Source organism: Chrysemys picta, chromosome 10, assembly GCF_011386835.1.
Source record: "Chrysemys picta bellii isolate R12L10 chromosome 10, ASM1138683v2, whole genome shotgun sequence".
Classification (NCBI taxonomy): Eukaryota; Metazoa; Chordata; order Testudines; family Emydidae; genus Chrysemys; species Chrysemys picta.
Window position 1 is genome coordinate 15240609 of NC_088800.1, and position 22801 is coordinate 15263409.

At 46.6% G+C, this 22801-nt stretch overlaps 1 long non-coding RNA gene across 1 annotated transcript in view; it reads left to right on the top strand.

Moving 5' to 3' along the window:
• LOC101941938 (uncharacterized) overlaps nt 1–22801 on the top strand; it is a 66494-nt gene that overhangs the window by 23705 nt on the left and 19988 nt on the right. Inside the window, exons 3-4 of the long non-coding RNA XR_508410.4 lie at nt 98–167; nt 6310–6652. This is a non-coding gene — a long non-coding RNA (uncharacterized LOC101941938). The remainder of the gene's footprint in view (nt 1–97; nt 168–6309; nt 6653–22801) is intronic.

The window sequence follows — 22801 nt, forward strand, 5'->3', positions numbered from 1 at the left end:
TTTCTCTGGGAGTGACATTCAGTAATTACTTGACATCCGTCCGTTCGTGTGTGGGAGCATCTTTCTAATTGAGATGAATTCTCTCTTCTTTAATCAGACGTGACTGAAAGTTCATGGAGTGGGATGCAATGGGAAGAGACAGGACATCTCTGGGCGAGCAAGGAGAGGTGAGTCAATGAACCTAGTTGTTAGAGGAATAAGTTGAACTTAGCTCTGGAGGCCACACACACACACACACACACACACACACACACACACACACACACACACACACACACACACACACACACACACACACACACACACCAGCCAGCCAAACCTCCCCGGCTAGTCTTTTGAAACTGGGCCAGTTGATGTTCGCTGCTGCTGTGTAAGACAGGAAGCAATAATTCCGATTACCCTAAATAGAATGGGAGGTGGGAATCAAAGGCAGGTCAGGATGCAGCCACCTGCCTTCTGAAGCATAGCAGTGCATCTCTTACTTTCTTGTGAACTGGGAAGAAAAGCAGCTTGCAGAATTTTTGTATTTTCTAAAAGAAAATGATTGTAATCTGCACAGAAAGAAAATTCATGTGGGGAGGCAGAGCCTCCTTTTAAATTCTGATTAACAAAACCTGAAGATTTGAAATGTTGTTTTTATTGAGTTATTCCAAGCCGTGGACTGTGAATTGCTCTGTTTATTCACTGGTTTGTGTGATATGGGCATCTGCAGAGCAAGTTCTCTCATATCTCCCCAGCAACGTGCCTTTCCTCTGACCGGGAGTCAGCACTCCCAGCCGGGAGAGAGAATGGCAGGTCCAGCTGATCTCTGTGGACGTGATCAGCAGAGAAGACAAAGGGGCTGCTTAATGCTAGTGTTTGAGATTTGGGCATCTGCCTGCTAAGCAGTGGGCAGAGATCACCAACTCCTTTCCCATAGGCCGCTGGGCAGATGTCAAATGGGAGCAACCATTTTGTAGTGAGCGAGGCCCTGTCTGCCATGTCAAAAGAAGGACCACTGGTTCTTTTGGGGCAGCTCCACATGTGGTAGCAACGATGGAAGCTGAGGTGTAGATAAGACTCAGGTGTTCCTGTTTAGAGCAGGGTTAGGCGACGTAATAAAAAGACCTGAGCCCTGTCTATACTTCTGCTGCTACTGGGTGGAAGTACACAGTGGCTTTTGTAGCGAAAGATGGGTCCCATTTTCACCAGTTTAGACGTAGCCCAAGAAGATAAATTGATTGGGATCCAGCCAGACCATGCCTCTCAATCCTATTTGATGCTCACTAAATCCAGGAAAGCACCACATTCTGTATAGTCCTTTCACCACAGTTCTAATCACTGTTATTACTTCTACAAGGTAGAACAGAAAAGGAAAGATGACCATACAATGGGTTTTTTCATACACCAGGATTTATTAAGAACAATAGGTGGAATCAATCCATCTAGATAGAATACACTGCAGGGAGCAATGGGATAGAGCATTTATTCTGCTCTTGAAGGGTAGAGCTATAACTCTCAGGAGGCAAAACCTGGAGTGTTTTGGAGTTACGTCCTCTTATGTGTGCAAACGACTACTCCAGCCCATGGCAACCCTCTAGGTATTTCATTTGTGTGTAGTATTTCCCCCCCCCCCCTTTTTGGAAGAGATTTCCCTCAATAAAATGCACCTCTGGAAGGAGTAAGGGGCCGTGGGTTCAAATAGGTCACAGAATTTAGTGTTTCTTAAGCCTTTAGATAAGGAATTGAGGAAAAAATACATCTTGCTACCTGGATGATCTCTCTGTAAGTGGGAGGCCTGGAATGGAAATTGAAGGGTACAAGTCAGTGAGCCTTGGAGGTTATCAGAGTTTGTTGTGTTTTTTTTAGTCTTTCAGGGCGTGTGTGTGTGTGTGTGTGGGAGGGGGTGATCTAAATTGAAAGAGCCTTTTCACTAAGTCTGCTTTCACTCAGTCTGATCTTTCTTGTGGCAGGTGTGTGTGTGTGTGGGGGGGTGGATCTCCTCATCTGAGCAGAATTCAGGCAGATGCTGGGAAGTTGAAAGAATGCTTTGGAGTAGCTTGGAAAGGGTTTAAGAGAGCTGATCAAAGTGTGCAAGAGATGCACAACAACTTAGCAAAGATGGCTACAATTGCCCTCTTCAGAAGAGAGGGCTGTGTAGGTTATGCAGCATTGCCCACACAGAGTTAACTCTGTCACCAAAATCAGTAGGAGACAAGTGGGAATGCTTTATTAATGAAACCAGCCCTTTGTGAGCCTTCATCTTGAGGCACATTTTCTCCACCTTCCTCATCCTCCTTTGGCTACTGTCTGACCCAGTGTCTCACTCTGTACCTGTCCTTCCAGTTAACCGCTTTCGGGCTTCATCCATAAATTCCTCATGATCACTTGAGTCCTTGACCAATGTGGCATCACTGAGTGTCACTGTGCGGGTTGGCTAGGGAGGGGAAGAAACCATTTCATCTGAAGGACATGAACATGCCTAGTAGGCTGGATGACCAAAAAATGGGCGAACACAACTTCAGCAGCAGACGCAGTTTAAAATAACATGGCTTAATATCTGTAACATGACTCACACTGGCCTTCAGATTTCTGATGCAGCATTTCTGATATCCTCTATGTCTGTATCCCCTGTCTCTGTCTCAGTGAGAGAAGCCCAGGCTTTTGTGTTGCTGGAGGCAAAATGTGGGTGTATGTTATGAGGGACAGTTGAGGGGTGTGGTTTCTGGGGGGATTGGGGAGCTCGCACTGTTCTGGGGTGCCCTGGGCAAGGTGCATACAGCATGCTGGAGTCTTGAGCTCCCTACCAACCAACCAGCAACACCACTCATCCCATTGTATTTCTGTTCCAAAAAAATAACAGCTTAATAAAAAGAAAAAATAGGAAAGGGGATTGCAAAAGTGCTAGCGAAGATGGACCAGTGACAGGCCATGCCACAAAGATAAGAGAAGGACAGCAGAATCAGGAAGTAACATCCTCAGACCTGCTTTCACCCCCCTTCTCCAACTCCTGCTGCTCCCACCCCATACTCCAAGCATCTGAAGACACATGGCAGCTTGGTATTGATAAAGGAAGGGGGCCAAGGGAGAGGGAAAGGCGGTGAGCAGAGTTGTCTTCTCTTGCTTTGTTAAAAATCAAATATATTTTATGACAATTGATTTAGAATGGGAAAGAAATTGAGCTCCATTCCCAAAGCCGCCTGGAAAGAAGATTTTTGTGTTTGTGTGTGCCCTTTGTCTGCTGGATCAGAAAACCTGGGGGATGCTGGGCTTGGAAACATGGGTGGAACAGGGGAAAGAGACCTGTCATGCTGCAGCTCCTTCCCTGAAGGGAACCCCTTAGGGCTAATGTTTGATCTGAGGTTTAGTTGTACTACTCAAAAATCTCCAAATGTCAGGGGCTGGGATAGAGCATGGAACGGAACAGGGCTGTATTTTCATTTGCATATGAATGCCGATGTTTGCATAAATGTGAGGTATATGCCACTTATGTATGTGAGCATGCATATACACAAATACATGTGTGAACACATGCTCACACAAATTTTGAGAGACATGCAGCCGCCATTGCATTCCCAGTTCAGTGACATACTTGTCCTTAGTTCAGAATGCACGTCATGACGCTTCTAGGAGGTGCAGTATGTCCCCTCCTCTGTCTACATTTAGAGATCAATTACAACATTAGGAATACTTCAACATTTTAGCCTACATTTTCATTCTGGAATATAAAGATTCCACCACATCCCCGCAAAATTTGCACACACAGTAAACCAGTCTTTAAAAGAAGGTTCTAACAGATCATTGTGTAATCAAAATGCCAAGCCGTTGTCTATGTACTCCTTTGGGTTGGCAGATCCGCTCTGACTAGCATCAAGAGAAAGCAGGGGGTGACAGTGTTTCTCGGCACAGTGAAAGGGCCAGAGTTATATTAAGTACAGCAAGGTGACTCGAAAAGCATGCCTACATGGGCAGTTCCACTGGTATAAGGGCGGATGTGAATTTAAAAGGTTATAGTTATATTGATAGGACTCCCCATGTGGACACTTATTCCAGTAGATGAGGGCCTATTTCTGGTTTAGCTCATACTTTTTGAAGCAGTTTAAGCTAAACCAGAAAACCCCATTTTTATTCTGGAATAAGAGTATCCACACAGAGTTCTAGCAGTTTAACTATATTGGTATAATTATAGCAGTTTAAATTCCTGTGTAGACAAGCCCAGAGTTTAGGAGCTAGCCATCTGCCCCTTGTGTTTAACTGCCTAACAAAGGTGTGTATATGGCACAGAACTCCCTACGTCTGTGTGTTTATCCCCACCCCCTTACAGACCTATCAGCTGTGTGCACATATTAAGACCTAATTCAGCAAGATACATAAGCATGTGCCTAACTTTCCACACATCAGATGTCCTGCTGAAGCTAAAAATACATTAAACACTTCTCTAATGTCGCCTTTCACGTAAGCGATTGTTGTAAATTGTCTCAGGGATGGTATTCAATCTTGAATGGGAGGGGACGTGTTTAGGAGACACTCGCTCTTTAAGATAAAGTCTGTGTTATTTAAAACCTGTCCTCCCACCCCCCTCAAAGTTTAGGAACACCTGACTACATCATCAAATCTCCAGGAAGTGCAAGGTGTGTGAGTCAGTGTTGCTGGTGTAACCTTAACATTTGCATTTTCTGACTTATTTTATTTTGACTCTAGCATTGCAATAACATAGGGCTGGGGGTGGATTGTATTTAATTTTCTTGGTTTTTAAAGGAAAAGAAAGAGAGAGAATTTGCATGTACTTAATAATATTAAATCCATCCACAGAGCAGAGCTCATATTCTTTTCTGGTCCCTAAACATGGATCAGCTAAATTTGTAAATGTATAGGTGCATCCTTCTATATGTGAAAATCCCACATCTGAGATTGTAGAACCATTAAATGCATGCACAAGCGGGCTGTGGGACTTGTCATTACCCATTCTAAATGACTTCACAAATTCTGCAGCATGCTGAAAATGCTGACCCATATACATACATAGGGAGCTGATCCTGCTCCCACTTATACTGAATTGTGACTCCAGATGCAGTGAAAATTTCAGGGAGAGGGTAAAATTCATCGCATATCGAAGAGTTTGTGCAAGGCATTTCACACCACCTCCATGACATGCTAAGAACTTACATGGGGTTTAAGGACCCTTGGCAATGGAGTGAATTTTACTCAGAGTGAAAGTGTGCATTGAAAAACCTAATTTCACTGTGAGCTAAATCTTTGGGCATCATCAGGAGTTGTACCTGGGTAAGGCCTGAGTGAAAACAAAGGACTATGGGATTTGACCCTAGAAGAGACATAACCAGCCATCATTTCCATAGGCCTAGCCTTGAAACCATAGGGGCCAGAGTTTAACATTCCAAAAACAGTAGAAATGTGAACTCATCTTTCTTCTGACCACGACCTTGCCCAGAAAATGTTGTAATGACCTGCTGGACAACTCTCAGTTCTACCTCTCTCCCCTATAGCTGGACTTCCTACTGTATAAGCATATTTAGGGAGAAGGTGCTGTGCAGAATAGCATTAAGTATGTCTGGATCTATGGTACAGTGTTTATGCCACACACATGCATAGGCCTTATCCTGCAGTCTTTATGCATGGACTGCACTGGGAGTTTGGACTGCATAAGAACTGCAAGTTCAGGCCCTATGTCTATGTTTTAAACATTCTTTTTGTATGTCACAGGGGCAGATCCCAACACTAATTCTTGCAGTAAGGGCATAGCGTGTGGTACTTCCCAAGGGTGCCTGCCTGGGTCTTCAGGCTCAACAAGCACTTTGATGTATTGCATGCTGCAAGAGATGTCTGCATCTCTATACCTTCAGTAGGCTGTTGCCTAGGCATTAGCAATGGGAAGCGCTCAGGTTATGTATTCCCTCCTCAATGGCCACTGCAGGATTGTTCCCTCCAGGACATTTCCTAGTGCTTTGTCCAGTCTAGTTGTAAATATCCCGAGTGCTAGGGCTTTGGTGGAATCATGTGCCCGGAGATAAACAGCAGGATAAACAGGTGCTTGGGAGTTTCATTCATTCTTGAGTCTAAGCAAAACAAGGAAAACGCCCTGCATTTCTGTCTTAGAGGAGAGCATTGGTGGGAAGGATGAGCCGGTCACAAACGGGCTACGCTTTTGCCCCAATCTCATATGCTGAGGGGCTGCAGCCATGGGGTGCAATACAGTGATCAATCAGTTAACAGGGATTATCTGTTTTCTCCTTTCTGTGTGTAACCATGGCATTATGCCCATGTACAGTTCTCGGTGAGTAATGGCTGTGCCTTATTCTCTCCTGCATACAGCCTGTGTGACGTTCTGCAGCAAAGATAAGAAACTTCCCATTCGGCACAAGCAGCACAAGAGAGAAAGGTGGAGAGTCGCTCCTCCCCGGTTAACCTCCCCTTCCCAGTCCCCTCTGGTATTCTCCCCTCTCCCCGAGACCATCAACTCAGCGTGGGGCCCTCAACAAACAAGAGCTGGAGGAGGAGGACAAAAAGAGAGGCAGAAAGAGGGAGAAGGGCAGCCCTGTGAAGACATACTCTGCCACACCGGGCCATTTTTGCTGCAGTTTGTATGCTGCTAGGTGCCAGGAAGCCATTTTGATGGAATCAAGTGCTGTTTGTAAGATGGCCGCATTGGCACGAGGTAGGTTGCAGAGCTGCCTAAATCTTTACCATGCTACCTTCCTCACGCCCGTCTCCTTGTTATCTTGCTAATTTCCAATGAAGGCAGAACAATAACTGGAGCTGGCATGCCCCAGTTCTTTCTCTGCCACCTCCTTCCTCAGGCGGAAAATCTGCACGTACATCCTCCCTCCAGCCCCTCTGTGATATTAATTGAATTAACATACTTCCTAATTTGCCCTGCGTTTTTTTGTGTGCCTGCTCCCATCCTCCTTGTTGTGCTCATCCAGCTGGTAGGAAAGGAACAAACGCTTTATTTCCATTTGCCCATTCGGCTGCATGCGAAAAATCCTTAATGACATATAAAAGGGGTGGGGTGGGTGGAACAACAACCCATCGGGGATTTGGCACACAGACCTCACAATATTCTGAGATAAACCATCTCTGCTGCCGTTTTATTGGCAGATTAAAATATCCATTTTCCTTGTGTTCACTTATTTAGTTATTTATTTTTGTGCTGAGGGAGGGGGAGAGACCCACCAATATTCTGCCGTTTTGTGCTCCTCTTAACAGGCCGCACGTGATTTTTCACTGTCTAAGTTGTCTCCGACAGCCCAGCCAGCGCCTCGGTGACAGAGAGAGCCCCTCCATTAGACTCACACGCAACAAGGACAAAAGCCTTTAAAACCAATTTATTGTTTATTTTTCCCCCAGTGATTTCAGAAGGCTTTCCCCTAAAAGGAACTTAAATACATATCATTAAATCGAAAGCGCTGAGCTCTGCACCCGGGAAGTAGGCCACGCTTTTTATTTCTAAAAATATTTGTCCATTTGCTAAAGAGTAATCAAGCCAGGAAGAGAACCGCCCTCCTCATCTTCTCTCTTTGTTTAAACCACATCATATTTGTATTTACGATTTTAGAAAACAATTTTTTTTCATTTGCTATCATACAAAGTACATATCCCCCCCTTTCCTACTTAATGGGGCCAAATATCCATGATGATCGCATTTCTGTGCTTTATGTTAAAAAATGCGGCAGTATTTTGCCGTAATACACTGAAAATGCAGCAATAATGTTATTATGGGTTCTAGAGTTTGGGGCTTCCAAATATTGTGCTATTTTTTATGTGGAGGAAACTGAAAGCCATGACCTAAGTATGTAATACAGAATACAAATGCCATGCATTGTAAATACATTTCAGGGGCATATCACCCAACACAGAGAGACAGCATTCCACAAAAGCTAGGAATCCAAACGATAACGATAAAACCAAATTGTTTGGTCAAGTCATTCAGATCTTCACCAGGTTTGCTAGAATTACACTATACAGATGTGTAACGTATTGGTAGAAATGTTTCATTTAAAAATGCTGATGATAAACTGTAAAGGATCTGAAAATGGTACGAGAATGATTATTGGATACTGTGGGCTCCCACCATTTAGTTTCATACTTGTGTGGCTATTTACCTATCAGTCCATGTTTATGGGTATAGACTTAAGCTTCAGATAAATCTGTCCTTCTGTCTCACCCGTTTTCTTTTCTTCCCTGCCTCCCCATCTGCTTCTTGTGGTGTCTTGTTCTGAATCCCATATAACAGTATGTGATGGGGATAATGAGAATGCGCCTCTGGTCTGCATCATAAACATGCCAACACGAGCCATTGTGTCAGGAGCTGTCATTGACCAGATGGTGCTTAGTTGCCCAGCATTCCTGTTTGTGGGTTCCTCCTTTCTGAAAGCCAGCAAACACCTCAGTGTTAGGGTCCACCAAGATCTACCTCAGCTCTCTAAGAAAAACACAGTGAACTCAGATAACCTACTGTGCAAGGGAAACATTTTCGGAAGGCAGGACTTCATTGTGGCCATGTGAGATGCAGACATAAGTGTCTGGGCCTCTGGTTGCCCAGCGGAGGGTGCAGATCTGGTGGCACATGGAATTAGATGTGTTCCCTCAATTTATGTTTGTGGGTACAAAACTTTGGGCCTGAGTTTTGTAGGTATAAGTTGTGCCCTCACATGAAGCTGGGCCTCAACCCATCTGAACTTGCATTCCCCCACCATAGAGACTCCAGCTGAGTGCCGTTCAAAAGCCTGTGCTTTTAAAGATGATTCTGATGTTACCTTGGTTTTGCAGTTTGCGAGGAGGGTGGGAGTGGGGTTCGAAGCACCTCTCTATTTTCTATCCTCTCAGATTCTCCCATGTCCCTGTGAAGAAACCTGCCTACACACACGTCAGTGACTTTGGTGGAGGCAGCTGTCAAGAGTGACTGATAAAGTATTGGGTTCTTCCTATGAACAATGCCAGGGAGATCCCAGACAGGAGAGAGACAGAGTCAAGTCCTGCTCTCATTACGGGAATTCAACTCCCATTAAAGCAGTGTTTCTCAAACTGGGGCCGCCGCTTGTGTAGGGAAAGCCCCTGGCGGGCCGGGCCAGTTTCTTTACCTGCCACGTCTGCAGGTCCGGCCGATCGCGACTCCCACTGGCCACGGTTCGCTGCTCCAGGCCAATGGGAGCTGCTGGAAGCGGCACAGGCCAAGGGACGTATTGGCCTGCAGCAGCGAACCGCGGCCAGTGGGAGCCGCGATCGGCCAGACCTCCGGACGGGGCAGGTAAAGAAATGGCCCAGCCCGCCAGGGGCTTTCCCTACACAAGCGGCGGCCCTAGTTTGAGAAACACTACATTAAATTCAATGGGAGTTGCAGTGGGTATCAGTGAGGGGAGAATTCATGCCTGAGAGCTCAAAACAGTCCAGCAATAATAATAATAATTAATAATTATTAATAAATCTAGCTACAGAAATACCGATTCAAAATATAAACAACTGCTGTTCCTGACTCCAGACAGATGGAGAGAACCTGGCATAATTACACTTACGGAAGGCATTGAAGGACTGCCATGAATGGAACCAATTAAAGAGCGAGTAATGCTCTTGTGAGAGATGAGGCTCTGTGTATGATGAATAATAATCACCCCCTTCATTCCTCCCTATACATCCACAGTCTGTGTCATGGTGGTTCCCGGATACTCGAATCATATGGGCGAGCATGTGTGCCTGCGTTCTGGGTTACCAAGGCTTTGGCTGTCTCTCTAGCAGTGTGAAAATGAACTAAATAGGAAACATATAGACTCCCAGGGGCAGGAGCCTAGCTGGCTTGCTGCCAGGCCCAGCTTCACAGTCTTCATTGTCTAATATTTCTAATGCATGGCCAGCAATCCATTATTTAGGATTTAGGTTAGAGTTTTAAAGGAGTGTGTTTTTCTTGGAATCATTTGGCATGGATTTGGGGAATAGCTCTTTTGTGTGCATGTGAACATGCATGTGTGTCGTTTTTTGTGATAAGTGTTGGGTGTGCACCTGAGCAGGTTCATGTGTGAGGGCTGTGCATGTGAGAACATATGTATGACAGGTGTCAGCGCATCTCCACCTGAGTTTGCGTAGGCATTGGTGTTTGCTTTACTCTGTGTCTAATATTTCCTGCTTGCTGTCATTGATGGGGATTGTGGAATGGAAGGAACCTTCCCTTGGGCTCTGTTAAGGATGGTGCCTTTTTAAAGAGCCAGGGAGTTTGTACAGCAAAACTGCACCAATGAGATGGGTGTCCAAAGTCCCATTTCTAGTGGGCAGATGTCCAGGTCATGACGAACACCATCACAACTGGCTGGGCCTCACTTATGGGCAATCATTTTCAGGATTGAATGAACCCTAGAGACAGAACTCCCCTCATGCCTTTGGGCTGAGGCACATTGATTTGTGTGTTTCCGGGGAGCAGCTTGCACTGCTTGCTAGTTCTGGGTTAAATTAAGGACTTTCCTCTCCACAGCTGTCTGTCAAAACCCATCTCTGGACCTAACCTCACCTGCTAGGGAGATTTGCCTGCCAGGGACTTTCCTTCAGGAGGGAGGGGAATGGAAGTGGGACTTGGAGAGTCAGGACTAAGCCTATGCTCATCATTTTTCTCTAGCCCCTGTCAGTTCTCCACTCAGGGCCAAGTCAAAGTGCTTCCCAATGTTAACTACCTAGTATAGTTGTTCCTGCCACCCCTGTTTAATGTAAAACCTCCGTTTGGCATATCTTACACAGCAGGGGCATATCCGTTACCTCTTTTAGAGGCTGTGTTGCTAATTATAGGCAGCTCACATTAGGTGAATGAGTGAGGAATACCTGGCCTAATCAGGAGAGAGACAGATGTGCTCTGATGAAATCTCACCACTCATAGGCTGTTCCACAGCAGGGTGGTTGTTTGTAAATTCTGGAAACACTTTTGTTTTCCTGTTCACACCTGCATGTGCAGATCACCTTCCACTCTGTGTATCTACATCTCTAGCCAGGACATATACAAACAGGCATCCCTCCAGCCAGCACTGATGTGCAGACACCTTTAGGATGGACCGCAGCAGCTCCCAAACACTCGGCAATGCTCAGTGCAGGTAACTCTTGCTTTTTTATCACGAGTCTTGTCATTTTAGGTGTATTTCTTAAAGCCCCAGCCCCTGGAAGCAAGCAATTGCATCCTTTTTTTTAAGGCGCTAGCCATCATGGTTGCAGAGAAAAGCTTGCAAACATGAAGTGAGTGTACAATAAAGCCTCAGACACTAGGAAGAAAATTAAAAAAACCCAAACAAAACACAAATATAGAATTTAAAAACATCTCATAATTTTTTGTGGCCTGACTCATGATTTTTGAAAGCTTGAGGTTGGCCATACTGAACGCTGTGCAACTGTTTGGAACAGGGAGTAAAGGAGAATCCTGCATCCAATCAAACCACACCTGGAGTTTAGGGAGGTAGAATAGAATTTATCCAACTCAGAATGTGGCCATGACAAAGACGTTAACAAGCCAGCCATTCATGCAGCCTCTTGGTCCTGAGAAGTAACTGCACTGGGTTGTCTTTCAGTTATACGATGGATGTGCAGAACAGGTCTAAGTTAAGTGAGTGCCCAAATATACCTGGGGCAGGAGGAGGTGGGGGCGCATGTCTCCTCTCCCTGTCACTCAAACATGCTTATGATTCCCATGAGTATCTCATGCAGCTGCCTACAGAGATGAAGTGGAGGGTTGTGAATATCTGCCGTGATACAATCGCAACGGCAGTTACTAGGTAACTTGGCCTGTGATGGGTGGGAGGCCTCCCCAAATTACAGTGTATGCATGTGTGTGTGTCTAGCTTGTTGGATTCAGGGGAATTTGGGCAGAGGCTGGGATTTTATTAGCTGCATGATCTGGTGCAAAAGAAATCACCAGCACCAGGAACTCTGTGGCAAATACCCCTTGGAGCTGCCTTTGTAGTTTTTTGGGGGGATGAGGGGACATAAGAGTTAGAAGCCAGGGTTCCCTTCCCTTTCTCTAGCAGAGAGTGTCGGGAAGGAGACTATGGCAGCAAACTGACGCCACAATGCTGCATCTTATGTTTTACTAGCTCCTGAACCAGCGACTCCCAGCCCTTCCCTTCCCAGCACAGTGGGGGAGAAGCCCAGGGTTGTGTTCTTGGGAAGGCCAGTACCATAGACAGTTCTCTGGGTAATAGGAGCTTGGGGCACGTGGCATGGGCTGGCCCCTAAGAGAAGGAATTGCTGTATTTACTCACAAGAAGTGCTGCTTATTACACCCCCACCCTGCCCCTGTGCGCGCACACACTCTCTAAATTATCAACACAAAAGCCACCCCCCTCTCCACAACCCTTTGCTTGCAAGTTTCAGCTTCTCTGGGGGTATTCCTATGAAACTTGCAGGCAAAGGGTTGTGAAGGGGGAGGTGGCTTTTGTGTTCATTTTCTTTTTTAGCAGAGTGGTTCTTGCTGCTGGTCGCTGGGACTCCCCTTTGTAAGAGAAGAAGCAGGGAGAGTGTGCGGGTGCATGTGTGAATGCGCGGAGGCATGAGTGCACACGTGTCTCTGAGCACTTCCACATGTGCACTCATGTTTCACACCGGCCGGCTTTTGAATCAGCTTTTGCCACCACTCTTCGCGGTCTCCTGAGCCTGGGCATAGAGGCCCTGCAAGGTCATGGCACCTGAGCATGGAGCCACGGTTCCTAGTGCCAGGACCCGGAAGACAGACCTCTGCTTTCTTGTTTTACGTGGGCCCTGCTTTGGCTGTGACGTGTTATGCTCAGAGGAGTGGGTGAGGATAGCCTGTGCAGAGCCAGCAGTAGGCTCGGTGTGAGAGACAGGAGCGGAGACACGATTGCTGAACAAAGACAGTGTTACCCTCCAGGGACTGGTGAGGAATTCTCCTCGGTTAATACAACTGTGTGTCAAGCTGGCACGTTAATTGGGCTCTTGCACCCCCCAAATCCCCAAAACACTGCCTGAGGGTTCTTTTAGCTGTTCCCTGGTTGCATCTCCGTGATCCATTGTGTAAGTCTTACCATTGCCCCTATTGTCCACTGCTTTTACTGTGTTTTTAAATCAAGGTGTAGAGAAGTGAATTTGCAGCTCATGAAAATGAAGGGCTAATAGCACACACTAGAGTCGGGCCTTGTGCAAACTTCATCCCTCCCCCATCTCTGCCACTGCATCCCAATCCTGACTGGCTGCACCCCTGATTGGCAGCACCCCTGGCGGTTCCAGTCCGGGGCTGCTCTATCCCACACAGCTCTGCCAATGAACCTCTGTCTTCACTCCTAGCAGCCCCAGCTAGTCCAGTCCTGTACCTTCCCCAAGCCGTGCTTGCACATCATGTGACATGGACAGCTATCGACTAGGTACTAGGCTGAGACCCGTCAACCTCATCTCACTTGTGATCAAATTAATTGGGTGCCCATGCATAGAAAGCTAAATATATTGGGAGCAGACTGATATTTCATGTGGTTGGGGTGGGAATATCTTCCAAAAACGCCCTTTTCCAGTCTGTTTGCAAAGAAGAGAAAAGGGGAATAAGTCTCCCTGTACCTCAGCACCCTTCCCTGTGTATCTGTAGGTTACATCTGGCTTTCAGACCAGGTGGATTGCCTGAGCCTCCTTCCATTCTCAAATGTTACAATACAGCTTCATTTAGCTGCCTGTACTTGGAAAACTATAGGAAATGGCTGGTCAGTGTTCACTATTCTGCAACATATAATGTGCCTGGGGAATAAAGTGACTGTCTGTGTAGGTACCTATATAACCCCCATCACATGGCATCTGAGCACCCTCAAGGATTTAAAAATAGAATGAACCAGCTCTTTCCCTCCTCGCCTATGGGAGAAATGACTTGATTGACACAAAAGGTTTTTTGCCTTTGTGTTACTTTATGGGTGTGTGAACAGGGCTGGTCTTGTGGGAACCTGGACTAGAGCAGGTGAAGGGATTTTATCCCCCCCCCCCACGTATGGGATGCGTGGCTGGAGGAAAGGGATGTGACTAGATCATCTCTGTGCTCTGGCTATCCCTGGCTGCCAGAACAGCCTTGGCCATACGCAACCAAGTGTAAGTTTGAGGAGCTGGTTTTTCTAGTCATCAAAACCAGAAGGGCCATTTATTTTGTCTGTATTTCTTGATCTACCCACACCAGAGCCAGCTTCAGCATTTTTTAGATCAGCATGTGAAACAATTCCCCCCACCCATCCTCTTCCAATTGTAAAGGACACTTGCCCACTGTGACTGCACCCCTACAGACAGGGCTGGCTAGAGGAGATGGGGAAGAGTTGGGCTCCATCATTCTCTGGCACAGAGCCCAAATTTAAGCCTGACCTCCCTGCTTATTCATTCTTGTATCTTACTGCATCCGCACCCACGCCCCTCCACACCTCAGTGCTGCCAGTCTGGACCCCTTGTTTGTCCTCTTCTCACACAGCTGTCTGTGCTTTCTTTCACATCCCCTTTCACATGTGGAGCACCTTCCACAAGCCGATCTACAGTCTCTGCCATCCCCTTCTTCAAACTCGTCCTCAAGACCAATTTCTGTCTTGTTACCTGCAAGAAATTAACCAAGTTGGAGAGAGCTGATAGTTATAGGGAAAAACAGAAACAAAAAATGTTGACTGTATGTTTCCTCCCTCTCCCCAACCCCGTTTAATGCTTGTTGTTAGACTGTGGCCTCTTCAGGGAAGGGACAGTGTTTTATTTTATGCGTGGGCAGTGCCTAGCATATTGCAGGTGCTACTATAATATTTCTCCAGCATCATTTATAACTGATGCACATTGCGTGTAATGAGCTCTTGTGGTCTTGCCCACCCCCCCCCACTTCCCTAGCTCCTCCAAGAGCCTCCCAGTCCAGCTGCTTGTTTTGGGGTCTGTGGGTAGCTGTCAACATTTAGAGAAAATGTGCCAGGGATAGTTGTCCACTTAAGCTGGGAGATGCTAGGGTCCCCAGCCACTGGAGGGCTTTATGGACATTCAGGTGAATTTTGGGACCTATACCTGTGACACAAATCAATTCCCTAATTGTCACAATGACACTGAGAGGTAGGGAAGCGTTGGTATCCCCAGTTTATAGAAGTGGAAACTGGCACAGAGGCTCAAATTTAAAAACATGGGTATACACCGTTAATTACCTGAATCTGCACCTCAAGACTTAGATCTCTAACTTTGGGCACTCAAGTTTGTAAACTTTTGTCTATGTGACGTAGCAAAGGGAGTCAGGGTTGAAATTGGGATTAGTCTCTTGCTCTGTCCACTAGACCATGCTGCCTCTCATTGAGACCATGCTATCGAGCCACCCATCCTTGCGGTCAAAGGTCACATTAGCTGCTTAGCAGAGATGCAGGCCGGGCCACAGGCAGTCGACAGGGAGGCCCCCTGGGTGGCATTGCCCCCTCAACTGTGAACTTGCTGTTTGGGAAGATCCCAGATCAATGGGCCTATATCTAGCAAGAGCTCTCAAAGGTCAGTCTTAAGTGATTGTAACGGGGCTGTGAATACCTTGTGTTTTTAAGAAAAATCAGGGACAAGCTTTTGGACTCCAGGACTGGCTTGCATTTTCAAGGCCATCTTTGCAAGGAAAAGGGCTGGAAGTTTTCTTTCTTAAAAAATGAAAGCTGAAATTCTCCTTTAAATTTCTTGGTTCTCCAGATGGACCCGTGGTCAGGGCTCTGGTGTGCCCTCAAAGCCAGCTCTGTGTGTGAATGACTTGTTGAGCTAGAGCTAAGATGAAGAAAGGAGTTTTGCTTTCCGTTCTGAACGTGGGGAGGTTTGTGCTCATTCCTCTTTCTTGTGGGAGTGAGTTCCAAAGTCTAGTTCCATCCCCTGAACTTACAAGCCTCCCCCTATTGGTCCACATTACTCCAGTGGAATGGAGTTGTTGTAGGAGGTCAGTCATGGAGGGCGAGGCGATTACTCCTAACAGGTGCCAGGTCCATGAGGGGCTTTGAGTATCAGGATATAGGCCTTGACTAAGGCTCTGTACTCAGTGGGGCACATGTGCAGGGAGTGGATGTGTGTCCTGTGTGACTGCATTCTGTAGCAGCTGGAGCTTTCAAGGTGTGAAGGGGTTCATTCCTGGCCACTTCCGTGACTGATAGGCTAGGTTGCAATTTTCCGGTCATCAGAGATGGAAGTGGGATTTTTGCCACCACAGCCCTTTGGGCTCCCAACAGCACTGAGGAATCTGGAGGAACCCCACAAGCCCCAGACAGATTTAATTTGATGGCGCGGGAGATGGTGTTATAGAGGAGGCAAATTCCTCAAAATGTGAATCTTTTCCTGCCAGCATCACCCCGGTCTTGCCTGGGTTCAGTGTGAGCTAGTTGCTCTCCACCCAGTTGCTGATTTTGGCCAACTCCTGGAGAAGAATGGGAGATGGTGCTGTTTGTGTTCCATGCCAAGGAGTCGGGAGCGGTGCGGTGCCTGTATCCTGCTGGCATTTAAGCCTGTGTCATTTCAGTAGCTCTCCCAATGGCTTCACATAGATATGGGAGAACGGAGCCTTGTGGGACTGGAGAGGTGAGGGATTTTGGAAGCAGAGGAGCTGTTGCCCATGACAACTCCCTGGGCTCAGTCTGAGAGAAAGGAGCTGAGCTGTTTCTAGGCATTATTGCTAACACCAGCAGCCTGTGGAGGTGGGACCTGATCAACTGCATTAAATGCCACAGACAGGCCCAGTGGCATAAGGATGGACATATTCCCATTAGCTATGAACAGGAACAGGTCGTTCGCCAGAGCAACAAGTGCTGTCTCTGTCCTGAAGCTGGAGGGGGAGGGATCCAGGGTACTGGCAGGTGGCACTAGAGCCTCTTTATTGCCATTTCTTCATCAGCTTTGCTTCGAAAAGGGGGTTTAGACACCGGGCAATAGTTCGCGAGGCCTCTCAGCACAGGGAGAAGGGAAGGCCCCATGGATGAACATTCACGTTGCCACTCTAGGAATGAGGAGACACAGGCTGCACGACAGCCTGACTTACGCTTTCTGCATCTCGCCCGCACCCAGGATCTGGCCCGTAGCCTTTGCTATTTTCTTCTTTTGCTGTTGGTGACACATTTCTGTCAGGACTTGAAAGGAGAATCCACATGGGCTTCTAGTCATGTCAGATGTGATCAGCTGCCAAACCAAACCATGGCAGTGGGCAGTGAGGAAAGCAGCTGCTTTGATTACCAGAGAACACGAAAGACCTGCCAATGGTAATTCCCAGGTAAAAGTGGGGTTCTGTTTACGCTGCATGCCTAACGCAAAAGCCAGGTCCTGAAGGCCTGACAGCCAGGGCTGAGCCATGTTGCTGAAAACGTTGCTGCTGGAGTAACACTTATGTTGCCACAGGACTCTTTGTTACTTATTTTGGCCTTAGCTTGAATTGGTTTGCACTGGATTAATGGCACCAGTCTGATGGCAAGTCTGGGGCAGTGAACAGCTGCTAGACTTTACTTTTCACACTCACTCCTAGAGAGTCCATAGCTCATGTCTGAGGATGGGAAAGCTCATCCCCTTCCAAGTTCTTAGACAGCAAATACCATAGCAGCCAGAGGGGGGGAATGGATTATTGATTTCTCCGTAATTCCATCTCCCGACCCACAGTCTGAGAACCGCTGAATTACACTAAAATCAGTGGGATCAGAACGGTTTAAAACTGTACTCAGAGTGGTGAATGAAGTGTACTAGCAAGTGTGTGTATAGACACAAACAGGCGCTAACACACATTGTGTTAAGCACTGTTCCAACACAGAAAACCTTAGTCCTGCCCTGAAGAGTTTACAGTCTAAGGATTCTATGTATTAGCATGTACAGATATACCCTTAGTGACTATTTTCCAAATAGTCTCAACACATCCTTTAAAATTTTGCCTGCGTTTGTGCAGCTAAACAACATTTGCACGCTCCAGTAAGGAAGCGAGACATCTATAACTGTCTAGAAATAAATGCAGGTCATGCCCAAACACAAAATCATATGCTCAATTATAGAGGCCATTGGAAATTTTAGTCTATAATGCACATTTATTTTACGTGATTTGAAGGGCTAGAATAATGCAGATGTTGAGATTCCTACAGGGCAAGGTCTAAGAAGGAGAGAAGTATATTTTACTTTTTAAGGGGAACAGAAAAGCTTTGAGCTTGCCAGGCCTGAATTCAGGATTCTCCATTTGTTTCTTCCAGCAGCTGTGACCTCACTCTTGCCTAAAATGGTGCAAGTAAGCTGGTATTTTGTTACGCGCTGCCTCTGAAACCTAGAATCTGAACTTGGTTCTTTGCTGATCATTAAATGAGGCTTTCAAAAACTTTGCCTTAAAATCAGGGGCAGCTTTAAAATTGTCTAAATAGAATATTACTAAGGTGGGATCTTAAACAGTATTTTGAAAAGAGTAACTAATTCTTTTAAAAGTATTTCAGGAGTGCATAAAACTCAGCTTTAGAACTGTGAATCTTTTGGTGTTTGGGGGAAATGGCACACCTGTTTCCTGTTTGCAATAGGCATGTTAAACAGTTACTGGCTCACAGAGAGATTGGCACTGACTTTCCTGGGTAACCAAGGGTCTGGGGCAGTGTTTCCCAAACTTGGGATGTCGCTTGCATAGGGAAAGCCCCTGGTGGGCCGGGCCGGTTTGTTTACCTGCCGCGTCCGCAGGTCCGGCCGATCGCGGCTCCCAGTGGCTGCGGTTCGCTGCTCCAGGCCAATGGGAGCTGCTGGAAGAGGCGTGGGCCGAGGGACATTCTGGTCGCCGCTTCCAGCAGCTCCCATTGGCCTGGAGCAGCAAACCGCGGCCAGTGAGAGCCGCGATTGGCCGAACCTGTGGACACGGCAAGTAAACAAACCAGCCCGGCCTGCCAGGGGCTTTCCCTACACAAGCGGCGTCCCAAGTGTGGGGAAACACTGCTCTGGGGGAAGGAGGAGCCAGGGCAGTGAATCCTCTGGCTCAGGAGAGAACGGCAGAAATCGGAATGGAAAGGACTCTGAAATGGCCACGTCTGCTGAGGAGTGAGATAATTTTAGTAACACAGGCCCAATTCTTCTCTCCATGAAGCCTGTGGAAGCTGCACCAGTGTAAATTGCTGGTAGATCTGGGCTCTATCCATCCGTCAGTCTATATTTGTAGACCCAGGACCTCAAAGGTAGCGAGGCACCTATTCCGATGGAAATCAGTAGGAGTTAGGCACTTCAATACCTTTGAGAATCTGGGCTGCAGATACTGTGACTAACATTTTCAAACATGGGTGCCTAAATTTAGGCACCTAAAACCATAGTTAGGCATCTAAATAAAGTACGCTGCTTTTCAGGTACTCCCGGTTCCCGCTCGGCTCTGTAGGACTACTCACGTGAGGAGGGGTTCAGGATTGGGCCCCAAATGGACCAGATTCTGTTCTCACCTGCTCCAGTTTAAATCCTATATCACTGTATTGACGTCAATAGAATTGTTGTAATGTTCACCCATGGAAATGGGAGCAGAATGTGGTCCTATATAATTATGGCTGTAATTGTCTTTCGTTAGTATTGAATTATTTTGTTTTTCTTGGTTCCTTGTGCTGTTATCCCCAGCTGATCTCTATAGGTTTAATGCAGTGTCTGTGTTGCATTAATTACTAATATAGCTCTGTTCCTGTGTGTGCATCTGTCAGTGTATGTCTGTGTGTTTATCTCTGGGTTAGAACTGAGGAAATATGTCAATAAAACCATTTGTGAATATTACAGACATGCTTCCTTGGCATTAGCTTCCCGTTTGATTTGTATTCCACAAACATTTGTGCATGTGATTGCCCCCCACCCTTTTTTGTTCACAAGAATGTTCATGGGAAACAAGTCTCACAAATTCTCATGCACATTCATACATGTTTGTGTGAAGATTTGCCCCTGGCCTGTTCAAGCAGCCATCTTGAAATCTCTTTGATTTACCTCCTCTTTATAAAAGTTTCAGTCATCAGATCCAGGTGCAGAAATAATATCATGTGATACAAGTGCCCAATCACATGCCATGAATAACTCAATTATAACCAATCAAAGTCTCTTCATGGAGAATTGACAAACAGAAAACGGGGGCTGATTAATAGGAAAAAGTACTCTACAAGAATAGCTTGCTCACCTCTAATTTGAGCACACTTGTGTAGTAGGGGTATTTTTATTTGTGTCTGGGATGTTTGTGTTTATGGGTTTTGCTGGATTTGTTTAATACCCCTGTTGGGCTAATATCATGCAAGACCTGGTCTGATGGTATTTCAGGTCCTGGAAGGTGGAAGTTCTAAGAGAAGCTCCAACTCTTGTGCTGTGCAAGCCTCATAAGTAGTTTCCTGGAGCAATGAAAGTGGGAACATAAATACAAGTAGTGAGATATTTGGCTTTGTGTGGGTTCTAGGAGAATTAGAATGCACAGCCCATGTGGGTGTCTGTCTGTCTGGCCCCTTCCCTCCATGGAGGTCTCTTTGTCTGGCTCTCTCTGTGTGTATTTGCATATTTGGAAAACTTTCTCCCCTCCCGCCCCCATTTTCCCTTGGTTCTGCAGAGCCCTGGGTATTTCCCAGTGAACAATATCTGCACCCACTACCCCTCCCACCAGGTGTAGTAAGGTCGCCTTGCTAAGTCCTATCTACTCAACAGTCACAGACCTGGCTTCTCCATAGGGAAATGGGGCATTTTTCTAACAAGTTCTCCTGTAACCGATTAGCTGGAAAGAGGAAGAAAACAAACCTCTGAAGCTTGTTCCCTTGCACAGCCCTACAGGAGCCACAGCGGCCTTCCCCGATTTTCCCTTCCTGCCTGCTCCCACTCTGCCTTAGCCAGAAGCAGTGATTACAAAGAATCCCAATGCTGAGGGTCTGATTTGTTGCTGTGACATTGATCCGCAAGGCCAGGTTTAAGCAAATGTTATTTTATCTGCAGAATACCAGCATGGCGGAGCCTATTGCTCCCTCAACGCCGTGCTCTCCTCCCTGAACTTATAACCACCCTCAGCCCATCCTTTCTGAGCCCATAACATCGCTCTCCTCTGGAGCACCAAGCTCCCCCCCCACAAAAGCCCCTAACCTCCAGCCTCCCTTCTGGCGCCTATAACCCCTATCAACACCCTGTCTCAACCCCCCAAGCATGTAATCTCCCCATCATCATGAGCCTCTAATCACCCCACCTCCCCAGCCCCTCTCTCTGATTCTCTGTGTCTGTTAAGGCTGGTGGGGGGGGGAGATGGGGCAGCTGCAGGGTAGTGTTAGTAAACACTCTCTTGGGTTCACATTTTAATTCCCCCTCCCGCTCTCTGTCTTCTCCCCCCATCCTCTCCCTTGTCTAGATGCTCACACAATGAGACCATTGTCAAGGGGCGATTTGAATGCGGGGTCTCCAGGCATGTTCCCAGCATTGTCAAACGGGGTGGGAAGAAAAAACACAACCCTCGCCCAGGCAGGAGGACCAGACCAGACTGAGACAGATGCCTAAATTAGCGACAAAGCCTTTTGAATGTCCCCAGCAGACAAGGGCTGCCTTGTGTGTGTGCGCGCGCACGGCCGCGTGTGGCTGGATGGCAGCTTGCATGTCTCCCCATGTTAATTAGTTTTGCATGCATGTCTGATAAGGTGCCAATGAATATGTTTGTCCTCCTTCCACTGGCAAAAGCTGTTCTAATGGTGGGGGAGGGGGAGGGGAACTTTGGAGGTGGAGTGTGGATGTGTGCTGGAGGCAGCCTGGCAGACTTGGATAATTAGCAGCCACAAAAAGAAGGGGGGAGGTTTAAAGTGACTCCTTAGTTCTCGGAGGGGGCGTGCAGGTTGCATCTTAGGACCTATGATTTGTGGAAATGTGATCTGACATATGAGTTGCTAATTCAGGAGAGGTTACAAAAAATTGCAGCCATTTTTATTTGCTCCGTCTCCTTCTCTCTGTCTTTCCTGTTTCTCTGCCTGTTTGTCTGTCAGGCTTTCTTCCTCGCTGCCCCACATATATCCCACAACTCCTTTAAAATATGTTTATTTCCAGTGGATGTTAACACACTTTTCTACACACGCAAAGCATGAACAGCAACAAACCCCCAGCCTAGTACACGGAAGAGATGTGTGAAAAATCCACTGGCAATAATGAGCATATTTTACAGGAGATGAGACATGTGGCTGGGGGAGAGGGTAGCAGAGAAAAGAGACAGACAAACAGAAAAATAGAGAGAATATTTGGTGTGGTCAAAAGGTTTTATTGGCATTTGTTTGGGATAGACTCATTAAGCACCAGTGCCCTTTCTACCGCCCTAGCATTTAGGCTGTATATGAAACAGACTTAATAATATTTAGCATTTTAGGAGCCATTAGCGAGTTATATACATATGTTTATTGTTCATAATTTTTGCATCTCTCCACCTATAGTGTCAGGCACCCTTAGTACCCTGAGTCCAACTGTACAAACTTCTTTAATGAGTAAATTTAAAAGAAACCCTCTGTAATGATCTAGAAGAGAGAAGGAACTTACATGGCTGAACAATGACTGACCAAATGTCAGGTGTGGAGCTGAAGGTGTTCCTGAGATGATTTGCTGCAGCCTAAGTTAGACTTCTGGGCTGAAACCCTGACCCTATGGAAGTTGATGGGAGTTTTGTCATTGACTTCAATGAGGCCAGGATTTCAACCCTGTTCATGAGTGTTTTGCCTCTTTCTCTCTCCATCTCTTTGCACTCACTGAACCCTGGCTCTGACTGTTCCAGGTAAGGGAGCAGCATGATAGAAAGGATAAAGCTGAGAGCTGGAGAAGGAGCTGAATGCATCAGCAAGGCAGGGGACAAGGAGGGGTGGTGGAGAAGGGGGGCTAAGATGCTGCAGGCCCTTTAGGGTAAGGATGGGAAGCTTGGTGCAGTGATGGA